The sequence below is a fragment of the Copadichromis virginalis genome, linkage group LG10 (genome assembly GCF_057382275.1).
Source record: "Copadichromis virginalis isolate Kocher_CV1m ecotype Utaka linkage group LG10, C_Virginalis_male_GT1.1, whole genome shotgun sequence".
In the NCBI taxonomy this organism is placed as follows: Eukaryota; Metazoa; Chordata; class Actinopteri; order Cichliformes; family Cichlidae; genus Copadichromis; species Copadichromis virginalis.
The window spans coordinates 10,989,861-11,009,688 of record NC_140627.1 but is presented as its reverse complement, the minus strand read 5'-3'; the positions used below and the strand labels follow the sequence as shown (position 1 = coordinate 11,009,688).

Genomic DNA, 19,828 nt, shown 5'->3' with positions numbered 1-19,828 from the left:
AGCCCCCATATCATTCAAAAGGAGTAGCTTCCTGCTAGTCACACACACATTTTAGTGCAAAATCAATGACAAAGTAAGCAGTTTTAATGCATTTGTTTGTTTACTAGTTTAAGAGTTCTTTTTGTCAGTCCTCATTTATTTCTAATGAACAGTGAAGCTCACACCCAACCATTCACACTTGTCATTGTCATATCTGAGTTTCACATTAGCAGTCATTCTCAGCTCAGCCACCTCCTGCATCCTCACCTCTCCCAATGGTCGCCACATCTCTCAAGTCTGCATAATAAAAATAAAACAAGTTTTTAGTCAGACAAAACTCTGACATGAGTTTACATGCACATAACAGAGCTTTTGCATCTCCAGACATAATTATGCAGACCTGCACAAACAATAAATTGTCAAAATAGCTAAAAACCACTGCAATCCCAGTGCAGGCTTAATTCTGTCAGGTTGTCTGATATGCTTGGTCTTTGAAAGCAGAACTTCAGCTCTGAGTCTCTGAACAGAGATTCGTGTGATGTGATGCTAAGATTCCTTTCTTTCTTACCACTTTAAGGATGCAAAACAAAAGCTTTGTAGTATTAGTGCTCATAAGATAGTGCTCATTATATGATGGCTTGCTATTTTTTTAACATTTCGTACAAAGTAAGCGTCTTTGCTTTTCCTTATATGTTTACCTTTGTGTGCTTTAATTCAGGAGAAAAATCATGTTTTTTTAATTTATTTTCAAAGTACTTTTTTCTTCTTTGGTGTGACTGCTGCAATGAATTGATGACTTCGAAATGTTTAGGCTCATTGGTGCACAAATAGCGACAGTAGTATGCTACAGAATATGTTGCTGAACAAACATCATTCTTAAAGAGGAAACATACCTTCACGGCTGATTGGAGAAGAAACCGTGAATTCAGAGTGTTTCCCCCACATGAGAATCAAAAGCGAAGAGCAGTGCTTCATGCTTGACGAGGACTTTCATTTCATTCTGCATCCCTTTGTTCACATATGTCTACATTGCTTCAACGGGATCCTCATTGCCAAAATATTGCTTTGCTGTATTTATCTTAGTTCACACTATTTACTGCATTTGGTCTGAGCATCTGAGTGTTTTACTCTTGGAGTTTCTTTAATTGTGTTGGTGGTATTGTTTGATGATAAGATTGTACTGGCTTAATACATTTAAGCCCGCATATCATTAAAACGGGAATAACTTCCTGTCAGTCACATCCAATGAACTATTCAGAAACCACGTCTGTTTTGACAAGACATTGCTAAAATTTTCAGATTTAACAGATGTGACATAACAATGAAAAAAATATTGCATCCCTAAATTCCCCTCACTATGCATCTGTTCAGTGTAGCCTAAACGATTCCTGTTTTCTATGAAATGGGTTGTAAATTGTTTACATAATGAGTTGTCTGAGCTGCAGTGGCTTGTGATTTGATGTGGACATGAATGAACCGACTATGACCACATATAGTACAGTTAATCGTGTTTTCAGGGAAAATCACCAGATATCCCATCTGCTGTTTGAGCTTTAAGCTTTGTGTGACATTCAGTGTTGGGGTCGTCATACAAAAATAATGCACATAATTATGAGTTAAAAATGTAAACCTGAGAGTACAGAGCCATATAAATCCCTATGCTAATGAAGGCGCACACATTTTCTTTTAGTGTTGAAGTATAAACACAGAACCAGCAGAAAAGCTGGTGAAAAACAGCCCAAAGAATACTTCTACAGTGACAGGTATGGGTAAAAATGGATGCTACATAGCAACAACGCTTATTACTGCTTTTGTTACCTGTTGACAATCAAGCTAGCTTTGTGTTAGTAGTAATAACAGTTGCTTGAACAGTAGCAATGTTAATACAGTTAGTACTGTAATGAGGTAATATTAAAGATGTAATAGAAAAATGTAATGTGATGGAAAGCGTTACAATCCACCACCACTTTTGGTGGTTTGAGGGTTTTTTGACATAAAAAATTAAAACTCTCAGGAAGTAAAGCAGCTCGACCCCCGGCTCCTCTAATCTGCACGTGATTCTTATCCTTGGGCAAGATACTGAACCCTGAGTTCCCCTGATGCATGCATTGTAGTCTGACTGATAAGTTAAAAATAGTACTTAAAATGCATGAACAGGGCTTGTATAGTGTTTTGAGTGCTCAAAATGAGTAGAGAAATCCCATATGAGCGCCATCGTCTGATCTCTGGTCTTTTTGTGCATTTACATTTAAACAATTAAAATGAATAAGAATGACAGGAGTGCTCAGAAATAAGGCCAACATAAAATGGCCACATGGTGGAAGCATCAAGATTTCACAAAGCAAGATTTTTCAAAGATTTGATGAACAGATAAAATGAGAGTAACTCTTAATGGACCAGATGAAAGCACAGTGGAGGGTATTGGTATTGGTTGCTTCCTTTAAGGATGAGCTATTTGGACTGTCTACAATTTGGGACATCAGAGAGTATAGAGCATTTAAAGCAGAGAGAACAATAATGCGGGACAATGCTCCATCATATACATCTAAGTACTCTACTGCCTGATCACCCAGGAAAAGCCTTAAGTACAACCAGTTGTCCACCTTTTTAGGCTGGCCAGCGAGCTCACAGAGCAGAATAAGGACTACAGTTAACAGCCACAATCCGAAAGGTGAAGCCAGACTCCCAGTACGACCACATGGGGACATTGGAAGGATATGCACTGTAAATATCTTATATAAGTTCTATGGATTTAAAAAAAGGCTTAGAGATTAGAGATTAAACTTCCATTATATAACACAAGTGCATATCTTTTAAAAACATGTACATATAAAAGCCATTTGCACAAGTTAATACTCTGATGCCAAAAAATGTAATTATATGTTTTCTGTCTCCACATGTAAATTCTCTTCCTGCAGTGTTTTTGAGCCGCGAATAGTTTCAGTTGTCATTTTAGCATCACACCAGCAGACACAAGCTAAATTTATTACTGCTACTGCCCACCACTTGTAAATGTGGCTGGCACAAATCACAGAAAGGATGATCATCTACCTGATTTTACCGTGTAATCACCTTCCTCTGGGTGTCCTGCATAGTCCCTTACTGTACAGAAAACCCTTTCAAGTGGTTGCCCTGTCAGGGATCTATACTCCTGCCCTTCTTTCAGATCAATTTGGCTCATTAATGTATAGCAATTAATCAATAATCTCCCTCTTGGTTTGTTCAAGGTTGAATCTGACTTGAAAAGTGAAAGGATATCAAACTCCCTGGCCCTGCAGATTAACTTTGGTACCTTTTTTCTAAGTTAAATCAAACAAGCACACGGACAACAGATCTGGAAAAAACAAGCACTAGCAGGTAGGTATAAAATGAGATACAGAAAAAAATTCAGATAAACCATATATCTTGATTTTGGTGGACGAAAAATGTTAGTAGGCTTCAGAGAGGTTTTACCATAAACATATTAATACACATTAAAAATAGTAACACTATTAGCTGAGTCATTAGACACTAATGCATGCAAATATAGTGCAGACCTGGACATCTTGTAGCATTGAAAATGCTGTTTGGCATGGAGGTGCAGTAGTATGTTGTAGGTGTAAGCACTGGAGAAGCCAGTCAACAGTTGGAGCAGAAATGTAGGGCCTGGCTGGCAGGCAGCAGACCGGGTTACAAGGAGAGATCCAGCAGAGGATAGCATTAAGCTGACCCCAAGAGATCGAGGCTGCAAACTCGCTTACTCAACAACACCTGATCAGACAATGCAGTGTTAGGTAGCTTCTCATCAGAACTTTACTGACTGTGACAGGGGTCAGAGAGAGAGACAGAGAGAAAGAGACAGTGAAGCAGGGCAAGTCTGCAGAGGTAAACACAAGCTTAAAGAAAAGAGTAGAAGATATTACTAATGCCACAGAAAATTGTTTTTGGGGGTGGATGGTGATGACGGGGGTGGACTCAGATCCAAAGATCAAAAATGCAGAAGAGTAAGGAGAGATATTGGTGGAGAGATTAAAGGGGAGGCGGGTGGGACAGCAGAGAGCTGTGAATCAGACTGTCATAGCTGCAGCATGTGGAGAAGAAGATGAGATGGGAAACCATGGGGTTGGATATTAAGTGCCACTGCAAAACACTTCTTCAGTTATCCTCTTAATCTGTTTAGAGAGTAGTCAGTCATGGTTCGAAAGTTGAGCATCTTTCCTAAATTGGAATGAAGGTTTGCGGGCGTTGTAGTGGGTTAAAGGTGGTTTTCAGTGTGGTATGGGTTAAATGGTTGATCTTAGTGGTAACCACAGCAATTTATTTTATACATTATTTTCTCTCTCATTCACACTATTGGTGTCAGACCATCCGTGAAAGGTGCTCACCTGCCATTGGGAGCAACTTTGACTTTAGCAACATGCCCTGGCTGTCAAACAAACCCTCAACCTGGCAATTAGAGGACAACCTGTTCCACCAGCTGAGCTCCAGCTGCCTGCTGCTGTTGAATAAGAATCCTGTCACTCGGACCAGGGATGGGAAACAAGGACTGATATAACTTGGTCTTATGCCAGACTGGTCAGTACCAAACTTTTAATAAGTGCCAAGACAAATGCTGTTGCTACAGTAATTCATTCTGACATGCAGAAGTTAGAAACTGCCTCCTCATAGTGAAGCTGATGGTTTCAAGTAATCTTGCCCTAGATTAGATTTACTTCCCGTAGGCTCTCTTCCTCTTCTTGTCCTTAGCGGGCGACCAGCGGCGGTGGTCTGCCGCACAACCAGTACGCTGCTGTAGGTGCCGCAGGTTCTCTTGCTTGACCAACAATTATCTTCCACGCTTTTCTAAGGCGATGGTTCTTGCCTGCTCGAGGTCAAGTCGAAGGGCCTTCAAATAATCCTGGATTTGTTTCATCCATGTCTTCTTTGGTGCATTTCGATGCACCCTCCAATCGGTGGGGCGGGTCAAACAGAGTAGGCCATGGGTGTAGCGGCTCGGGTCCATTCGAAAACTGTGGCCAAACCAACGGAGTCGGCGGCGCTGGATTAGGTCGCCGATCGTCAGTTGGCTGCCGCAGCTGGTGAGGATGGTGTCATTCGAATGACTCAGTAAGCTCACTTTACTACATGTGTTGAAATTGCAGGTAAAGACAAATCGAAATGGAATAAAAACAGCAAGCTCAGTAGAAAAAAAACAGCATCTTTATCTGAAGCTGTGCAGCAGGTTTGAGTGCACCTGCTATACCGGCACCATCAGTGCATCCACCTGGCTCCCAGCTCTGATATTGATGGGATTTACTAAAGTTAAAAAAAAGAAGAAGAAAAAATGCAACTGTCCCAACCTCAAGTCACGGAAACGTTAGCAATCGTCATCAAATTAAACCTGTAGTTATTAACTCTGGGCACCGTTTGCACTGGGGCTTTAGCACTTCTTTAAATGTTCCTAATTAGTTTTTGGACAAGCAGCAGCAATAGCTTCATCAGTGGAGAGCAGTCACACACTCAAGTCAAATCCCTTCTTAATTGCTAGTTGAGGGAAAACAAGGAGTGTTGGCAAGTTTATTTCAGATTCAATAGTGTTACCATGTCAGTATTATGCATGTACACAAACTGCAAGATTTTTAAAAAACACTCAGTGGAAGTTTAAACTAGAATTTACTGTCCTGACATTACGAGGTAACAAATGCCTTACTTTCTTTAGTTATTAAAACCTTTACCTGCAAGAAGATTGCTGTACATCCAACCCAGAGGCATAGTACCAAAAACTATTTCCTCCTCATTACGAATTTGAGGTGAAAATATCATTGGTGAGTGTCACAATGTACCTAGGTTATAGCTTATTTTGTGCAAAACTTGTAGAATAACATTAATAGGTTTCATTAGCTTAATGAGTTTCAACAAGACTGGCTACTGACAAGCAGGATCAATAATAGCACTCATTTCTAACTGCCCAGCTGTTACCAGATACATTATAAGTGTCCTGTTGCCCATTAAGTCTGGGCAAGAACAGAAAACTCAAGACTTACTTAAGACTTCTAACCCTATCTATGTTATTAGACAGCTATTGATTTAAATTTTAAAGACGAAATTAAAATTTTGCAGTAGAAGATTGTTTGTTTCGCATCATTGCAGGAAAGTTGTAATAAGATTAGTATTCATCACAATTTGACATATTTAGATGAGACAAACAGAAGATTAGTCGTTGGTTGCTGATGAGGTCATCCCACCAACGTCAGGAGATTTCCAGCACGAAAGAGCCCGCGGTATTCCACAGCCATCTAAACTATCTGGCACCAAATGGTGTGTCTTGAAAGAAAAAGTTTTAAGCTTTAATCTTTTGCAGTTTCTTGTGTAAAGTAAAAAACACCAGAGATTAAGAGATTTAGTTATTTTAATTTTGATGGTTTACCTAACTTTATATCTTTAAGTTACCTATGTCTAACAAATAAAGTGAGTGGACATGACAGACTGATCTCTTTTACTTTAAAGTATTATTACAGCTAGAGTTTAGGAGTTGGCTTGTGGAAAAAGATCCTGCCTTAGAGAGCTTGTTGACAATGGCTTTAAATCTTATTCAAAGTGAGGCAGGAGGAAGGATGTGTGTACAAAAAATGCCTCTTTTTCTTCCTGTCCTACTGAAGATGCCACCTTAACCTCCCACACATGCCTGCTAAATTGAATCTGTGGGTGCTTTGATTAAAGCTGACAAGGGGAGATTGAATTTACCTCTAACAAGAGAAAAACTGAGAATAGAGGACACCTACTGTAAAGAGGTAATGATGAGAAGACAAGTGGAGGGAAATTTGGAGAGTGTAAGAGGAAGGCGATCATAAATGGAAGACAACCATGGGATACTGCGATGGGAAACCAAAAAATATATATTTTAGGGACATAAAAAGAGACCTATTACGCAATTACATACTTTGCCTCATATATATTGTTAAACTAGTATATTCCAGTCGCTTCGGACTGCTCTTTTTTTTTCTATTATTGGCTCTACAATGTCACGGAGAGCAGATATCCCTGGTCATCTCAGGCACACGGCATGAGCTGTGAGTGAAGAAGCTCTCCGTCCCATGGTGTCAAACCCTTGAGTTTATAAGAGACAGCAAATGAGAAGAAAGTTGACTTATGGCTCAGTGACTGATTGCTAGTAGTTATAGTGACCAAATGGTTGCCCAGTGGTTGAGCTTGCAACACCATCAGAATCTGGACAGCAACTTTCGATCACAAGGCAATTGTTATGGTCACCTGGTGGGAGGTAACCTGTCTCCAAATAATGGCGGCCCATCTTAGGCTGACGACCATCACTATCACACAGGTTGGTGAAAGTCTGCAAAGAGCTGCAGTCTAATTTATAAGCACAGACAGATTACCAACACGTTGCAATCAATCTGAGTCAGTCTGTGGCGATATGCGCAACTCGTCTTGGCACTTCTCTTTACAATAGGAGACTGGACTCAGCTGGTTGCCAGTTTTCTGGATATGTTCCCATATAAAACCAAGGTTGTCCAGCACCTATATAATTTTGCAGTTAAATTGCCATCTTTTTTCTTTTCTCCAACAATTGTTTTACCTATTGTGATTAAAGAGAGAGGGAAGTAGCTAAAAGGACTTGTTTCAGACGATGAACTAAGGGACTGCACCAAGGCCCAATGTAAGATATCCATCTATCCATTTACAATCACTTATCTGGGTTCGGGTCATGAGGGCACCAGTCCAAGCAGAAAAGCTAAGAGATAGGACCAATGAAATGATAATGAGGTCTTTAACCTAAAATAGCTATTATTTCAATTACATAACAGAATTACTCGCAATGGAATATATACAATATGCTCTCCTAGTATTTTGTCTATGATAATGTGCAATATAAATATGGTACTGAAATGTCACGAGTCTGCCATTTCTGATACCTTACATGTTGATTAAGCATCAATACTTAAAAATGTGAATAGAGACTGAGGAGAAGCTTCTTCCCGCAGGCGATACGGTTTCTCAATCACACCACCACATAGTACTGACCCACACATATGGTTCTTAAACACACACTGGACATTCTGGACTTTGTTTATACTAATTCAATTAGATGCGTGGTCATCTAATCGAATCACTTCATCACTAAATCATTTTAAGCATATTTGCACTGCACAAGACACTTACAAATGTGGATTGCACAACACTGGACATTATATTTCTTCATTTCCATTTAATACTTGTACAGCTGCTGTTATTGTATATATATATATTTATATTTCTTCATACATTCTTACATATTTCTAGACTGTGTATTTGTGTATTGTGTATTTTGTTGTACAGTTATTTTATTTTCAACTTTAATTTATATATTTTTATCTTATTCTTCCCAGTTAAATTTACCCTTTTTAATTTTCATATTTATTTCCTATCTTATTCATACCCTTATTTATTTATTTTTTCTTTAAGTCACGAGCACTTGTGTAAGCATTTCACTGCATATCGTACTGTGTATGACTGCGTATGTGACAAATAAAATTTGAATTTGAATTTATTTCAATACATGCAAATTATTCCACTGGACATGTTTGTGGCTGTTTCCTTGTTTGTATATTCTGTCAGGGTCTTTTCTATTTCCTATTTAAATGCTATATGTGTGGCAGCGTCTGCTAAAGTTAATCTCAGTCAAAGCTTGGCAGAAAATCTACAATGGGTGAGAAGCTGCCTTTAAGCATCTCTATGCATGACTTTCCTCTGCTGTGCGGGGACCTCATCATATAAGTGGTTCAGTAAAGAAAAACACTGCAAACCACACCTTTAATGTGTAAATCCTTTCCTGGCCCCAATCACACTGTTTAGCGCAGTCGCATGTTCGCTGGCATGATCATCACACATTCTGACAGAGGTCTGGACCCCTGTGGGAGTTCAGAGGATGTTTGTCTTTGTTTGTTCTGCATATATCAAGTGCCTATTTGTGTCCTTGCTGGCGGGTCAATTGGAGAAAAAAGGATAGGTGAGGCGTGAGCTTGAGCACTTCTCCACTTGTGTCTGTGTGTGTTTTACGTTTCAACCTGAAGAAACTTGCAGCATGGGGTCTGCCCCACATTACTCTGAATCCCCTGAGCTGAGCATGTTGTTAACTGTCACTGATACGTTTCTGTCATAATGCTAATGAAGCACATATGTGAATATTGAATGTGTGTCAGGGAAGCGTTGTGAGTCCTATTTGCTCGTGCTCGTGTGTGACATGCTCTTGTCAGTGCCATTAATAACAAGCAATAACTGTGCCTCACTTATGTGAATCGCTGCCATTGTCACAGGAAATGATTTATGAAGCCTTGAATTCAAATTAAGAGGCCACTCTTGAACTCGCTGCTGATGAGATACACCTCATTCGTTCCTATTCTTTCTTTAACCTCGCCCCGTCCTCCTATCCCTCTTCTACAACATCCCTTCCGGTGCGTCTTCCCATCTCTCCTCTCCCTCCCCGTTATTCTTGTCGCATCTTTTTGCAGCTCCATCACTCCATCATTGCCCTTTTTTGTGTCGCACTTGCTGTCCTTATCTCTTTTATTTCTGGACATACACAGAGCATTCCTCACTCTTGTTAAAGTTGTTAGCTGGGTACCATGACTTCAGGCTTCCAATTCTCCTTTCCTTCCCTTCCCTCTCCCTCCTCTCTTTCCACAAGGTTGATAATTACTAGCAGCACTGTACTGTAGACCTGGCCCAATTTAGAAAACGAGAAACTGTATTCTCCTTTTATTACATGCAGAATCAAACACACATGCGGGAGGCTGACTCGTTCTTTTATGTGTAAAATACAGTAGAGTACATGCATGCAAAAACACAGAGTGGAGTATTTTCACGCAAAAGGTAAGAGCAAATCGGGAACTCCTGCAAATATAAGCCAAGGAAAACCCCCGTTGTTCGATTGGGTCAAAGCAGAGGAAAATGCCCTTGGCTGCTCAGTCATGCAGGCCCCCAGTAATTACCTCCAACCTTATCGAGAGGAGCTCGCCTTTGGGGAGATCAGCCAGCAACATACTGAGCTCAAATCAAGCCAGATAAATACATTAGTGTAATGATAACCAACACTGAGACATACACTACGCTGATTAGAGATAAATCTCAACCGCTGCTTATTTTTCAGAGCAATTACACAGCAGCGAAGGGTTCTTATGTGCATTGACCTCATTTATACAGATACCCACATAATTGCTGTGTGTATGGTTGAACTGGAGGGCTAGGCTCCATTCTCCCCCGTGCGATTCTCAAAATGATTATCGATGTGGAATGCAAATTGATGAGGGGCGTCCCGGTGTAAACCTAGCAGCGGCTTCTGCTGGGATTAGAGGAAAAGTCAATTTAATAAACAAACTGCTCTCGACAACTTACCTAACTTAATAATGTCTCCGTCTCGCCGTTTGAAAACTGCGTTATACTTTGTGCAGCAAACGTGGGACTTGTGTTGTGTCACATTTATGCGGCGTCTTTTAAATCCACATCTCTTAAGGGGAGACTCGCTACACACTTTCCTTTCTGCTTGTCATATTTCCTCTCATGTGTGGAGAGGTCACTTGAAAATGGGCCGGCTGATGAGTCAACATGTTGTCGGGTGAGCTGACAACACCTGTGTTGATGTACATAAACAGACAAGGAGCTCTCTTTGACCCACACTCCACTGACCTGGATCAGCGAATGTTTCCTGTCACTCAAGCCCACACATGTCCCAGGAGTGATGAATGTAGTCTTACACACACACACACACACACACACACACACACACACACACACACACACACACACACACACACACGTGCTTCCTCTCCATGGGAAATACCCTGGACGGTGGAAGCTGCACGTTGTGCTGCTGGCATATTTAGAGAAAATTCTGCAAGGCAGATGTAGGTGTGTTCACCCTGAAAGAATGTGTGCACTGCCCGCTGCTCGTGTAACTACAGAACAGGGTTGCAACTGACTCTGGATGAATCACAGCAGATAAACATGGTAGGATTAATGATGATCATGAGCTTTTTTTTCTTTTTTCTTTTTTTAAATATATGGTCACGTTTGAGTGCAGAAACACTGATTACCAAAAGCTTGTGTTCCATTTTCCAGCACACTTTCAATGTCATGCGTCTGGTCATGACCCAATGAAAAATACATTGTTCTTCTTTTCTACAAAAACAAGGCTGGTTTGATTAATGGCCTCAGTTTCAACCCCCCCCCCCCCCCCCCCCCCCCAAAGGATTAACCATCTCACGTTACTGTGTTAGATAATGTGTGCATAAATATATAAAGTTGAAACAATTGGCCAACTAGTGAATTTATAGAATTGCAGAGAGCCTGCAACCACTTTGATAAAAAGTTCCGTTTCTGAATCCAATTAAAGTAAGCAAACTGGATTTGCAAATATGTTTCAATAATTTCTCACAGTGTATATCACAGGCTGCAGCCCTTCATTACAGTTAATGGGACTGTAACTGCCCCCAAAACAGTAAACTGATCTTAAAGCACTCTTAGTAAAAGTCCTGCTTACTTAAGTAAAATTCCAAAAAGCTGACAGATAAAAGTAATTTTAAATATTAAAAAGGCATCTACAGAAAGTCCCCTGTCCCTTTATAATACTGAGTAAGGCGTTATATCATTGGTAATGCTTACGCAACAATGTGTAAATGCCCTCTTACAGAAGCATCTGGCTGAAGCGGAGCTAGTTTTAACTACTTTAGACACAGTTTGGAAATTTACTCTGCTGAAACAAGAGAAGGCCCTAACTAAAAAAGCTGCACAAGCTAAAACCACACTGAATCTTTAACAGGACATAAAAGTAACAATTAACGAGCAACTAAAGCTGGGACTATAGCTGTGCACGGTGGGCCACATTCAGACCCCTTAAGAGGGCAGAAACCAGTGAAACTCCTCTTTATGTCAGTGTAAAGAACTTTAACTAAACATTTAATGCCTGATATGTTTTTAAAAAAATTACTTCGCTAACACACCTCAGTTTTTCAACATGATAACGAAAACTCTGTCAGCACGACTCTTTAGGCTTAATTAAGAAATAAAGGTGGAAAATTACATAAAAGATTCAATTGAATGTTATTATTTTTGTTTTTTTCTTACTGTAAATCCATTTGTAGAAAGCATACATTTCCATAATAGACAGAGAAAATAGAAACTTTGTGTTTATCTATTACGTATTTACTTTGTTGTTGTATGAATGGGCATGGTGGAGCTCTTTATCAGCAGGAAAAGCTGCAAAACTTATGAAAATACAATTAAAATCCATATTGGGCCAAATTGCAGTCTTTGGTCTGTCTGTGATCCCCTGGGCCTCATTTTTTTTACACTCTGAGCTAGAATATTTGTTTTGAATACAGCTAAACAGAACTGAGAAACAGCGGAAATGGCAACCCCAAGTTTTACTTTTGCACCTGTGTGCTTTCTATCACTCCATTATGCAGTACTTTGACTTAGAGGACCATAAAATGGTCACTGTTTTGTCCCCTGCAATAAATCAAATATGCTTTTACTGTTTTAGAGCACGTATGCCCTGTTATACCAAAATCAGTACACATGACCTTTGATCCAGTAGCTCTCCAAGTTATCATCTTCTCTGTTTACCCCTGTGAAGCAGAAGTAGATACTCAGTGTGCACACTAAGCATGCTCATGATACAAACACTGGCTTTTTGCTCATGTAAACAACTCTGTGTGCTTTGCTAATCCAGAGGTAGACTGCTGTCAGACTGTGTCACTATCTATCAGAATGCTCCTCCAGGGCTTATAAAAGCAGGAGAAGTTGGCTTGCCTAATAATGTGCGCTTGCTATACTGTGGCATGTACACAAACTAGTTTAGGGGGTAAAGCACCATTTGTAACTTTAAAAAAATGAAGTCAGTTTAGTTAAGTCACTCAGTTTTCTGCAGATACAGATTCTGCTCATTTATTCATGTTATTGTTCTTCATTATATCGCAATATAGAATAGAATAGAATAGAATAGAATAGAATAGAATAGAATAGAATAGCCTTTATTGTCATTGTACAGAGTACAACGAAATTGGAGTGCCACTCCCTTGGTGCAAGTTTCAATAATAAATATAAATGTAAAATATAAAAGGTACAAAAAAAACAATCGTAAGTACTCAAACAATAGTATGTACAATATATACAGGATAGCAGCATTAATATAATGACAGTATGAATAGCAGCATAATATAATGACAGTGACGGTATGGAATAGGTTCAATTGTTTTTGTGCTTATTTACTACGGTGATAGCTCTGGGAAAGAAGCTATCCCTGAATCTGTTTGTCCTGGTTTTATGTGACCTGTACCGTCGGCCTGACGGTAATAGTTCAAACAGTTGGTTGCTGGGGTGAGAGTGGTCCTTGATGATATTGCCAGCTCTGCTGAGGTACCGAGAGTTTGCAGTGACCTCCAGGCTGGGCAGAGAGCAGCCAGTGATCTTCTGGGCTGTGTTGATGACCCTCTGCAGTACTTTCCTGTCTGCAGCTGAGCACCCTGCATACCATGTTGTTATGCCGTACGTTAGGATGCTCTCTATGGTGGCTCTGTAAAATGTCACCAGCAGCCTCTCCTCTAGGTTGTTCCTCCTGAGCACTCTCAGAAAGTGGAGACGCTGCTGGGCCTTTTTAACCACCGCTGTAGTATTTGCAGTCCAGGAGAGGTCATCAGAGATCTGCACGCCCAGAAACCTCATGGAGTGTACCCTCTCCACACAGCTCCCGTGAATGTAAAGTGGGGCCGGGTCTGCTCTGCCCTTCCTGAAGTCCAAGATAAGTTCTTTAGTTTTCGTGGTGTTCAGTTGGAGGTTGTTAACTGAACACCACTCAGTCAGTCTGTTGACCTCATCTCTGTAGTCCGACTCATCCCCCCTTGAGATGAGTCCAACCACTGTGGTGTCATCCGCGAACTTTATGATGGTGTTTGAGAGATGGGTAGGGGAGCAGTCGGATGTGTAGAGCGTAAACAGGAGGGGACTCAAAACACATCCTTGTGGAGACCCGGTGCTGAGTGTGATGGTGCTGGACCGGTGGGGGCCGAGTCTGACAGACTGTGGTCTATTTGTCAGGAAGTCCTTGATCCAGAGGCAGATGGGGGTGGAGAGTCCCAGGTGAGACAGTTTCTGGACCAGGATCTCCGGGATGATATGATTGAATGCTGAGCTGAAGTCCAGAAAGAGCATTCTCACATAGCTTCCTCGGTGCTCCAGGTGACTCAGCGCAGTGTGGAGCGCTATGGTGATAGCGTCCTCGGTGGAACGATTTGTCCTGTAGGCAAATTGGTGGGGGTCCAGAGTGGGAGGCAGACCGGCCCTGATGTGCTGACAGACCAGTCTCTCAAAGCACTTCATCACTACAGGCGTAAGTGCAACAGGCCTGTAGTCATTTGGGCTGGCCACAGCTGTCTTCTTGGCGATGGGGATGATGGTGGAGGTTTTGAGGCAGGGCGGGACGGTGTTTGATGACAAGGAAAGGTTGAAGATTTTAGTGAAGACTCCGGTCAGTTCGTCAGCACATGCTCTAAGAACCTTTCCATGTATTCCATCAGGACCTGCCGCCTTCCTGGGATTCACTGACCTTAGAACACACCTCACTTGGTGCTCCCTAAGTGTTAGTGTGCCAGTGCTGGGGGCGGGTGGAAGTGGTGTGGCAGCTGAGGGCTTGGTCGTCTCAAAGCGGGCGAAGAAACGGTTTAGATCCTCAGCCAGTGAGGCATCAGTCCTAGATGTTGCCTGGTTATTGCTTCTGTAGTTGGTAATGTGATTAATCCCCTGCCACATTTTTCTGGGGTCGTTGTCAGCAAAGTGATCTTCAATCCTCCTCCTATAGGCAGCCTTAGCTTTCCTGATGCCTCTACTCAGGTCTGCCCTGGCCGCCCTATACGCAGCCCTGTCCCCTGACTTGAAGGCAGTGTTGCGGCTTTTTAGGAGGGATTGCACTTCGCTATTCATCCAGGGTTTTTGATTTGGAAATACCCTGACCCTTTTGTTGACGGTGACATTGTCAACACAGTTCCTGATGTACGAGAGTACAGTGTCCGTGTACTCCTGGAGGTTGTGGCTGGAGAATAAATCCCATACAGTTGTTGAGAAGCAGTCCTGCAGTTGAGAAAGGGCTCCTTCAGGCCAGGTTTTTATTGTCTTTGTCTGGGGCTTTGTTTTTCTCAGCAGGGGGGTGTAGGTGGGGGTGAGGGACATGCAGAGGTGGTCAGATCCAGCCAGGTGGGGGAGGGGTGTCGCTCTGAAAGCACGCCTGATGTTTGAATAGACATGGTCCAAAGTGTGTTCTCCTCTCGTAGCAAAGTCCACAAACTGGACAAATTTAGGAAGCACAGTCTTTAGGCACGCTTTGTTAAAGTCGCCGGCGACAATAAAAACCCCATCGGGGTGGGCAAGCTGTTGTTTGTTTATGGTGTTGAGCCAGAGGCTGAGAACCGTGCTAACGTTAGCATCCGGCGGTATATAAACAGCTATCACAATAACTACTGTAAACTCCCTCGGGATGTAAAAAGGTCTGCACGAGACTGCCAGAACCTCCAAATCAGGAGAACAGTGTGTGTGAATGATCCTGCTGTTACAACACCACTCGTTATGCACGTAAACACATAGCCCCCCTCCTCTGCTTTTACCTGAGTTGCTGTTTCTGTCATGCCGGTGTAGCGTGCGGCCTGCTAACTCGACTGCAGCGTCGGGAATCAGCGGGTGAAGCCACGTCTCCGTAATAAGAATAATGCTGCAGTTACGTGCAAAGCTTGTGTTGGCTATCTGTAGCTCCAATTCGTCAAGTTTGTGGGTGATGGATCTGGCGTTCGATAGGAAAAGGCTCGGAAGTGCTGGCCGGTGTGGATGTTTGCGTAGCCTAGCGTCTGAGCCCGACCGGCATCCCCTCTTCTGCTTTCTTTCCCTCCGTCGCCTTCTACGCTTGCTGGGCGGGCAGACCATCCACGGTGACCCTGGCGGTCTCGCTATCTCCACCAGGATGTTGTGTGTTCGCTGATAGTCGCCAGAAACAGACAAACTATATTTAAAACCTAGGTCAATTAGGTTCTGGCGACTGTAAGAGATGGCGGCGTTGCAAACATTCAAAAATATCCACATTAAAAGTAAAAACGAGCACCAAACTGGAGAGCTAAGAGCCGCTGCACCCGTGCGCGCCGCCATCTTGTTGTGATAGTGAGATAAAGTCAGATAAAGTCAGATGGCAAAAATGGCTGTTTATACACACCAGATAAATTAATAATAAATACATATATTTTTAATTTTTCTTCATTCCCATTGATTAACAAGTCTAGGAGGAGTTAGGGAACAGACACGTGTGCATTTGATACAATCATTATAGTAAGATATTTATTTAGTTTAAGCCTTTAATCTAAATTGTTCTATTTAAATGAAACAAAAATCTCTCAGTAGTGATGCTGGACAATGGGCAGAAAATAAGATTTTCAGGTGTTTCTAGTTGACTCTTTAACAAAGTGTTAAATGTTCTTTACATTTACAACACAGCTAGCTTATTTAAACAGGTCAACATCAGCATATCAGAGTTGTATAATAACGTAAACATAAACAGAGATAATAATGTAATAATGTTCCAGGAGATATTTTACTATGTTTTCTAACCAAAGATGTAAATGCTGCATGTGCATATTTGACACAATCCATATATATATAAGTCTATAATCCGCATGGAGTAATATGAAGAATTTGTCTAACGTGTTACTGTTGTCCTCTTTACATGATTTAGAAAGATATATTTATAAAATGAAAAAAAAAAAACATTAATAAAAATACATTTAAATGAATCTTCAATATCAAAGCCTATCCAAATCAGGAATGTGGACTTAAATAAATAAAATATAAATAATTTCAAAATAAAATGAAGGGAATTTTCCTGTATCTTCCACGTTTAATATGCAATGATAATATTCCCCATCTTTAATGAGCAAAATAAGAAAAATTATATTTAAAACATTTGTGACATCTGTAATCTTTCTTGAATAAACAATAAGTTCTTACTTTTACCGTTTGCTCAGATTTCTTCTCCTCATGATTTTGTGAATTTCATTCAGTTTGCTGTTTAAAAAGACTTCAGATTCCAATTTGCTTTAAATCCCAGTGATATATTACACTATCCCCTCATTTTGGACGGTAAACACAACAACCTATTTGCCATTCTCACCATGTTGGTCTGAAAATCTAAATGTTTGGCCAAACTCCTCGTCTTCATTGTCCTTATGAAGTCTGCTTTTTTTTTTTGTTTTTTAATCCCTGGCACAACCATCCTCTTTTTTTCCAGCTTATTTATTTGTCTCTCCAATCCATTAATACAACAAGCAACTACAATATGGCAATAGAAAACATATTTATTCCTTTTTACATAAGCCATTGGTGCCCTATAAAGAATTAGCTACCCAGTGAAATTCTTCATAAAGCCCTATTTCATCAATCTTAATATTGCGAGCCCACATAATCAGAGACCTCTTATTACCGGGAGGAATTCAGACACGAAAGACAGGACTATATCTCATCACTGTCGACATTTGTTGTGCGGATTTGGCCTCAGTTGCTCCACTAATCTTCTTTTGGTAAAAAAGAATTGAAAAGAAGAAACTGCACTACCTCAGCTTGAAAATAGCCAACCAAAAAACAACTAATCAGTTCAAGGCTGCAGCTAATTTGACTAATTAATTATTAATCAATGGATTACTTCCTTTATTAATTCATTCTTTTAAAAATATGACAAGAAAAAATATTCTGGGCCAAAGTCAGAGAGTGAGTGTCTATCTGCCTGAGTTTTAGACATACACTGTACATAAAGGATGCAAGAAGCAGTATTATTATGCACTATTGTATTCAATAAGATTTAAATGTGAGTGCAAATATTTGTCACCTGTCACCCTATGCTAGTTGGGATAAGCTCCAGCCCTCTTGTGACCCTGAATTGAATTTTTGCAACTGCTAAAATACTTGCCATTGGAAAGAACTGGAAGTTATAAGCTAACATGCTACTATAGAAGTTTAAGTCACTTCCATATTAGCTTCACTCTTTTTTTACAGAGTCTTTTATTCTAGAGCAGAAATATCTTTGAAGATCAAACAAATTTTTACCTAAAGATCCTTACATTTCTGCAGGGCACATTATGTCAGCGTCTCACATCCTCACAAATGGTGACGTGTGCCAGAAATGGTGGGACATTTGGTTTAAACTGCGCTTTGAAGATACAAGAGTACGATTGAGCTGGTTTCTGCCAACATTTCAGTGACACACCATTGCAAAAGCTCTGAGATTCCCATATTACAAGAGGAAGATGTTGCAACAGCTGAGTTCTGACACATATCATTTAGGAGACTATTTCAGCAATCTGGTGCCTTGATCACCAGTATAAATGGTGATGGGACTGTGGTGACATCAGTGTTTTCACACGACGTGACCAATCCGCTGACCACAATGAACCCTCAGTGCAGCTGTGGTAAAATACAGCTGTCGTGTTCTTTCCTGGGAGCCTGCTCTCATTATGCTGGATCAAAATCTAATGTGTGCTGGTGCTGTGGTGAGGACTGTGGAGTCAGAGCCAGCTCTGCTAAGTGAAACATTAGTTTTAGTGCGCCTGACACCAAGCATGGGAGTTTTGATTGCAGCTATATTGCACAAGCTGTCTATTGAATTTCTGCCTAAATGTGCTTTTTTTTCCCCCCTCTCCTGCACATACAGCTCTTCATGAAATGTCAGTGTCATCTCATTCACTGTTCCCTCGCTGTCCCTCTGCTCGCTTCTGTCCTCCCCGATCCTCCCATTTCCCTTTCTTTCTCTCTGTCTCTCATCTCTCTCTTTTGAATCTGCGGGGACAACTAATGAACGGCTTCCCTGCTCTGATTGGATGATGCATGATGTTATTAGGTGGGATGAAAGCAAATATAACTCAGAGGGTATGGAATGGAAAAGGAGAGGAAAGTGAGAGAGTGGAGACAGAGAAATGTTTTGACAGGAGGCTTTGAAAACAAAAGGACGTGCATGCATGTAACAATGGGAGTAGGTCACAGTTTCACTGATGTTTCAGCCCTGGCACACTTCCTCTGGGAAATAGTCCTACAGATCTCATCCCTGTATCCTCTGCCTCGCTCAGGCTCCTCGCGCTATAGTGTGAAGAAGACGGGCAGATTGCGCAGTGCCCCAGGTCATTCCCAGAGGAGTGTGTGCGAGTGCATGTGAGGAGTATAGTGGAAGGGGAACTCCCAGATGGCCCTCCAGAGGCTCCATCATAAACTGCTCCTTTAACCATCTTTCATCTGCCTTATTAAAGCTGGAATGAAGGGGGCTGATCAGGTCACTAGTCCTGACTGAATAAAGCACTCTGCTACAAGCAAAATCAGGGGAAATGCAGGGTTATCCTTGTTGTTGGAGTAGCACGACATTAAGGTGCTGAGCTCAAAAGAGAAATCACAACAAAGAGCCTGGTGCTGCAGAGATTCAGTTTGTTAAATGGACACAGAGTAGGCTGTGGGGACTCCGCTCATGAAACATTCAGCTCCTCTAGTCAGTCACATTTAGCACCCAGTCCCCTTGAATATATTATTTAGCAAGAAGGAGACTGTGAAGTATCTCACTTTACTTTATTTGCTCATGGCACATGGCTAAAGAAGAACAGTGAAACAAACTATGCACTGTATATAAAAAAGATGGATGTTACCAGCATGACATCACCCACTGGTTTCCCTACAGAGAAATCACTGTCTTGTACAAAAAAATACATAGCCGTGTAATATTCTTACATGTTATTGCAAATTGCTTTAAGGTTGTACAAATATTCTTCTATTATAATATTAGAGATCTTCCACCGCCAATAAAAGTTTATAAATGTGTAATGCTGATGCCCAG

The 19,828-nt window shown here is 41.1% G+C and overlaps 1 protein-coding gene across 1 annotated transcript in view; it reads left to right on the top strand.

The window, feature by feature from the left end:
• fgf11b (fibroblast growth factor 11b) overlaps positions 1-19,828 on the top strand; it is a 40,255-nt gene that overhangs the window by 1,183 nt on the left and 19,244 nt on the right. The gene's annotated exons all lie outside the window — the stretch shown is intronic.